Consider the following 6,351-nt stretch of genomic DNA (forward strand, 5'->3'; position numbering starts at 1 on the left):
AAATCTATGCAGATATATTGAAGTCTCACTGAAATGAGGCTGAATTTTCAGTTCCCAAGGATTTAGCTCATAGATCTAAGTGGAGCTATCTAGTGTAATGAGTCTCCAGGGCAGCTACACCTTAGGAGCCTTGGCAGGATATATTTCTGTGACAGTGTCTTTAGACCCAAAGTTACTGAGGCACAACACAGCCTACAATCACCAAATGTTGAGGAAAAATCTGTCCCGGGGAGAAAAGCTGTTTGAAATTGTAAAGTCATGCTTATCCAGGTAGAGACAGGTTATGTCCAGAAACAAACCATCTACCTGGAACAGTTTAGATGATGGTGATGCAAGTATAAATTTCCATACTCTTAGCTGAAATGCAGGGCTAGAGTAGTTGTGTGCTCCTAAATTGATACAACATAGAATTTGTGTGTTTTAAAAGGTTTTTCATTTAAGAGGCAGGAACTCCTTAAACCCTTCTTTCCTGGACACTTTTGAATCCCTAATCCTACCTAAGTTTTGCATGTATTTTATCTACTTATATCATTTATATTTCTACAGTGGTTTTGTGCTGCTATAAATATGTCCTGTGTTGGTCTGACTTAATCTGTTCTCAAAACCAGTGATCTGTATTAGTTTATTATTACCATTGTAGCAAGGGGATCTGTAACAATGGATGTTGGAGTGGTTGTGAAGAGATGTAGGGAGGGAGAAACCAGTCAGCCATGACAGTCGCCACAGCCATGGCTTTTTGGGGCCCCAAAGAGGCAGGGTGCAATGCTACCCCACAGTTGGATATACAGCTTTGGCAGCAGATTTTATGCAAGGTGACTCATGGTTTTTGACAAATTCAATATGATGACCAAAAGGAATAATATTCCTCTGCTAATCTGAATGCACGGAATGGTGGATATATTCCAAGAGCTTTCCTTTGAATAAAATCTGCATATAATGAAGCTTTGCCCACAGACTGTGTTATAACAGACAGCAAAGAAAGCTGCTTGTTCAGCTTTCTTAATCAGAGCCTTAGGTTTTGCCAGTAGTCATAATAATCTGACCCACAGAAGGGTGGGAATTACCTCAATTGAGCCACCGAACACATGAGCTTCTGGTCTGACCCACTCATGGGGACTCCCTGCATGGCCAAAGGAGACAGAATAGGCACCTTCACAGAGATATTCCTCCCACCCCAAGAAGGTATGTAAACCAGGTGAGACAAGATGATTTTCACAGTGACTATCTACAAGAAGGACATACACACAAGATTAACTCAGCTCAGGCACTTAAGTTGCTGTGATTAAAGTTTAGATGAATGTTTGCACAAGGTGTCTGGCACGGTCAGTAGAACTTGGGCTTGAGAAAGAATCTGCCCTTCAGGGATAGTGATCATCCCAACCAGGCATATTCCTCATCCTTTCATCCTTTCACTTCAGCTATAGATGCTGAAAAGCCTTTCCTCTGCTTTCAGATCCAGTAGGACTGGAGTTTTCTTTTGCTGTTATACACAAACCTCCCTGCATAGAATTGGTCAACGCCTGAGTTATTTCATTATTCCTCATTGTTCCTTACTGGCTGCAAAGCAGATGTCTCAAATCTTTGCTTATGCATAGATTTCACAAGTAACTGAACAGGTAAATGAAATTTTGGGTGGTTTCTCTGATAGGATAAATAATGTTCCACTAATTTACTACAGAAGATACCAGAAAAAGTGAAATTAAAATAATCTCCCAAAAGCAAGCTCTGAAAAATTAAGAAACATCATAATTTTTGTTGCTTGGCTCATAGCATAATTTTGACGCTTTTCACTACACAAGCAACTTCACTTCCTTTTTTTTTTTTTCTTTTTTCTTACACATTAGCATGAGACAGAGGCTTATGGCTCTTTAGAATGTTAGTTAATTAAAAAAACATTAAATTAACAACCTTTCCTTTGCCATGGGGAGAACATAGCCAGAGGATAATGAGTTTTATTAACTCTCGTAATGTCAGTGTTGATTGCATCCGAATGTTGGATCCATTATTTGTCAGTCCCCAAAGAACCACCTAGAGAAGCAAATGGGTCAAGGATTAATTGATCGGTGCAAGGTTCTCTCCTTCCAGCCAGGGTTTTACTACTGTGCCATTTATATGTGCAGAATCGGAGAGTCAAGGAGTTTTGAAACAGGGTCATTTCTGCCACAGTATCACCCTCCTTTTGCCTGGCTTCTCAAGTTGCTCCTGTGACATCACTTCAGGCTTTTAGCAGCTGCCAAGTACTATTACAAAAAGCTCTGGTCTCAAGTGAGAACTTTCTAACAAAAGTTTTGGATTGTTTGGTTTGGTTTTGTTTTTTTTTTTTAAACTTCATGCTAATTTGTGGAGATGGAGACATTACCTGAGAATGTATTCCCCTCCAGGACATTCTCACCAGGAAAGGACTCTCCAGCATAGGAATTTGGAGAGACATCTCCACTCCAGACTAGGGAATAGATCAATGATTAGGACACTTGGCTGGGATGGTGAAGACCCATTCTTCCTCCCTGCCCCATCATTTCACTAGCCTTGGGCTACTGCAGGAGGAAGATAATTTTCCTCAGCCTCCTCCAAGGGCTTTCCAGTTTGGATAAATAAACTACTGCTTGCTGGTGACAAAATCTGTGCTATTTTGCAATACAGATACATTTATTATATTTACATGTAGTTCATTGAACATATGATTGCTACCCTACAGCTTCCAGGCAGACGTTTCCACAAATTCCCTCTTGCCTGCACCTTTAGTGACATTTGTCTGGCTACATGTTCATGATTGAGACAGATATAACACTAAGTCTACAAAAAGGTGGAAAACCCACCACATTTCTGCTCCCTACATTACCTCTTTGTGGGGGATCTGAGAAGTGCCAGTAGCAGTACGAAGGCACGGAACACAACCAGGAATGGATGAACAAAACTACTGTGTTTGGTAGTAGGTGGCAATTAGCTCATGAGCATTAAGTGATCAAGTGACATCTTCACATTTCTCCTGCCCTTGTATGCCTGGTTTTTGGGGGAGAAGGGGATTGGGTTATGATCTTATGAGGCTTCACCTCATTGAGGAAAAGAAGGCTGAGAAAAAAAAACTTTGCTTAGCAATTTTATAGACAAGAGGATGTGGGGGGATTTTATTCAGACTTTATTACAGGCAGCCCTCAACTGGAGAGCAGAGTAGCAAATCCCCATGAAGATCCCGTTGGTTTGGTGTCAGATATTTTCTAACCTGCAAAGAGCAGGTAACCCAGCAAACTCTAAAACTGCCACAAATTTAGAGGAAGCAGGTGAAAGCGATTGCCTCCACCCTGCATTTTCTCTCAGATACCTGTGAATTTTCACCAATTTGCCTGATTCACCACATGAGGCTCAGCTGTCTCTGTTGTTTACATGTGGTGAGCCAGCCAGCTCTGCAGCCAGGACACTGTTCAAGAAGGGTCTGTCTCACCTTTCTGAAATTAAACGGAATTAAAATTCCCTTTAAATAAAGTGGATTCTGGTGTTGTTTTGGCTCGTGTTAAAAGGAAAATTGAGAAGCAGAACTTGTTGAGGGGAGGAAAAAAAAAAAGTGTTTAAATGGTATTATTCAATCGCAAATTCACTTCCCAGACACTTTATCCTTGTTCTTTAATGGATAACTGGTAAAAATTCTCTTGGAGCAGTTCAAGGTTTTAGATATGAAGAATTTTAATGCTCAGCTTCAAAATACACTCTGACGTTAAAAACAAACAATGAAATGTTTAAGTATAAAAACACATTTTAAGAATATATGTACAAAATCTGTCAGACTAAGTAAGGTACAAGCAGTGGAAATCCCAGGGCTTTGCACTGTGTTCCAATAACATTGAGGTGTCAGCTCCTGCAGAATTCTGGCAATAGAGATAAACATCTTCCTGTGCTACTAAGAATTGAATGACTTGATAATACTCCTGAAGTATCTAAAATGTAAACCTTTTGGGAGCCCATTTCCAAATGTTAATTTACCATCCCACCAAACCATAGTTATGCTCTGGTAATTGATAGGAACATACTCTGTATCAGCTTTGAAATCCAGTTTATTCAGTTCAGACAGCTGGTAAAGTAAAAATCCCCAATAGCAATGGTAACTGGTAACCTAACAGTAATCAGTACAAGTGGCTATGGCTCCACATCCCTGAAGGCTAGATGATGTGCCAGCATAAAATATCCCTCTCTTCTCCATTCATCTCAATCCCTACTCAATGCTCTGCTGCTCCCTTAGCTGGTCTAATGCAGCTGCTTGTGGGCACAGGCTCTGCACCACACTGGAAAACAACAAAACCAAACAAATGGGAAAAAAAAACCTTAGAAAATAATTAAAAAGCACCATAATTAAAGCAGTACCATAATTAAAGCAGCACCGTGATTTGCATCAGCAAAAGGAACTCCGTAGAAGGCAAGACAGAGCTTAAAGCAGTTGGTGTAACAAACTTTGGGCTTATTTATTCTCAAGAGTCTCTCCTTAAAATAGGTGATGTTGATGGATATTAACACTCAAAGCTATCTGCAACTTGGAAAACTGCATGTATTTCAGACCAGGCAAATCCTCCAGGGTGGCCTTGTTTTGTTAAAATGGATAGAGAAGCAGGTTAAAGGGGCTGAAGATAAATAATAAATGAGTGACAGCTCAAGACCACAATTAGGCCAAGGTTAATAAGCATCAATTCCAAAGGATAAGGGATTTCTCTTTCAAAGTAACCACCACATAATAAATGTTCTACTACAGACTTAATGGATAAACTCATTTGGTATTGCAGTTGATTACAAAACAAGGAAAAAAGTTATACATAGGAGAAGCATTAGTAGGAGTCATAGAACTATTTTAACCTTTCATAAAGTCATATGGTGGGATTTTGTTTACCCTCTCCACTGTATACTCTTCTAGTGCACCCAGAGAACACTACAAACAATTACAAGACACATCTGCAAATGTTTTTCACCCCTGCTGTTTCCTTTGCACTACCTCAGCAACAGCTTAACAATCATACATGCAGGGGAAAAATGCCAGAGCATTTGTATGTCCCCCTGTCACACAATCCTGATCTTCAAGAAGGGGTCTCCCAGGCATATCTGGCTTTGCTCTGTGTACTGCTAGCACTTGAAAATGATTAAGATAAATTAGATCTTACTGTTTATTTGATCAAACTCTAGTGAGAGGCAAAACATCCCTCTGACACCTCTGGTTTCTCCTGAGTGTATTAGCTTATCTGTCCTTTAATCCTATCTTTTACAGATTTGAATGCTGTAACAAATCACAGCACTTCATACTGGTTTAAGTTCTTGAGCTCTAAATATCTTAATCTTATTTTACCTTTGTTAAGGGACACAAGTCTTAGATAGAAGACAATGCCAATGCCCAATTTATTACATGAGATCAACATAGAACAGATAATGATTTGTAAGAAACTGAATTTTATTAATTATAAGACAACAACAACAAAATGTTAGGAAAGAAAGACTTCCAGAGATTAAGATGTAACTTGCATAATTAGTCAGGACTGACTACAAGACTTGTCCAGCCTTTATCAGTGAAAGTTTAACTTACTTCTAATGCTTCAGCCAAGAACAGGTTCTCATTATGCTGACTCCAAGAAAGCCAGTTCCATGGTCCTATCACACAACCTACCTGGTTTTCTGTAAGTGAATCAAGTTATCCTCCAAACTCAGGCTCTGGATCTAACAGTTATGAAGTGAATTTTTTTTACGTGAAACATTATATTTGGGAAGAATGGTCCTTATGATACAACATGTTACCATTTATGCATGACTCTAGCAGAAGTTCCCCTTTTATTGATGGAAAATAACACTGCTTAAGTGAAATAGATATTCTTTTACATATCATCTAGCCAGAAAGGAGAATAAAGAATAAAGGAATAAATGAGACTATGTCATTGTTCTCTTAAAGAAAAGTAGTGCTAGGAGTAAGACATACATACAATCAGGCACTTTTACAGAAGGGGATCCTCTAGCTACCAAGAATTTGAGATTAACATATTTCTTATTTAAAAAAATTTAAAACTACTCCAGGAAACTGCAAAGTCTGTATCAGCCCTGGTGTATAGTAGTAACATTAATTGTGATACTAATAACAATAACTACTTTTCTGAAGGTCATTTAGGTAACCACAGTTATTGTAATCATTGTTTCTGTTGCTGAAGCAATGAAAGAGATAGGGGAGGGTTTAATATACCTCTTAGAGTGAAAAGTCTTTTCAAGCACCTGGCAAAAGCCTGTTATTCTACTGGCACTTCCAAAGAAGTACCAGGTGGTATTAGTTCAGGTAGCAGAGTATCTCAACTGAATCATTATGTATATTGTGGCTGCATCTCAAAAATAAGAGGG

This window comes from Heliangelus exortis, chromosome 2 (assembly GCF_036169615.1).
Source record: "Heliangelus exortis chromosome 2, bHelExo1.hap1, whole genome shotgun sequence".
In the NCBI taxonomy this organism is placed as follows: Eukaryota; Metazoa; Chordata; class Aves; order Apodiformes; family Trochilidae; genus Heliangelus; species Heliangelus exortis.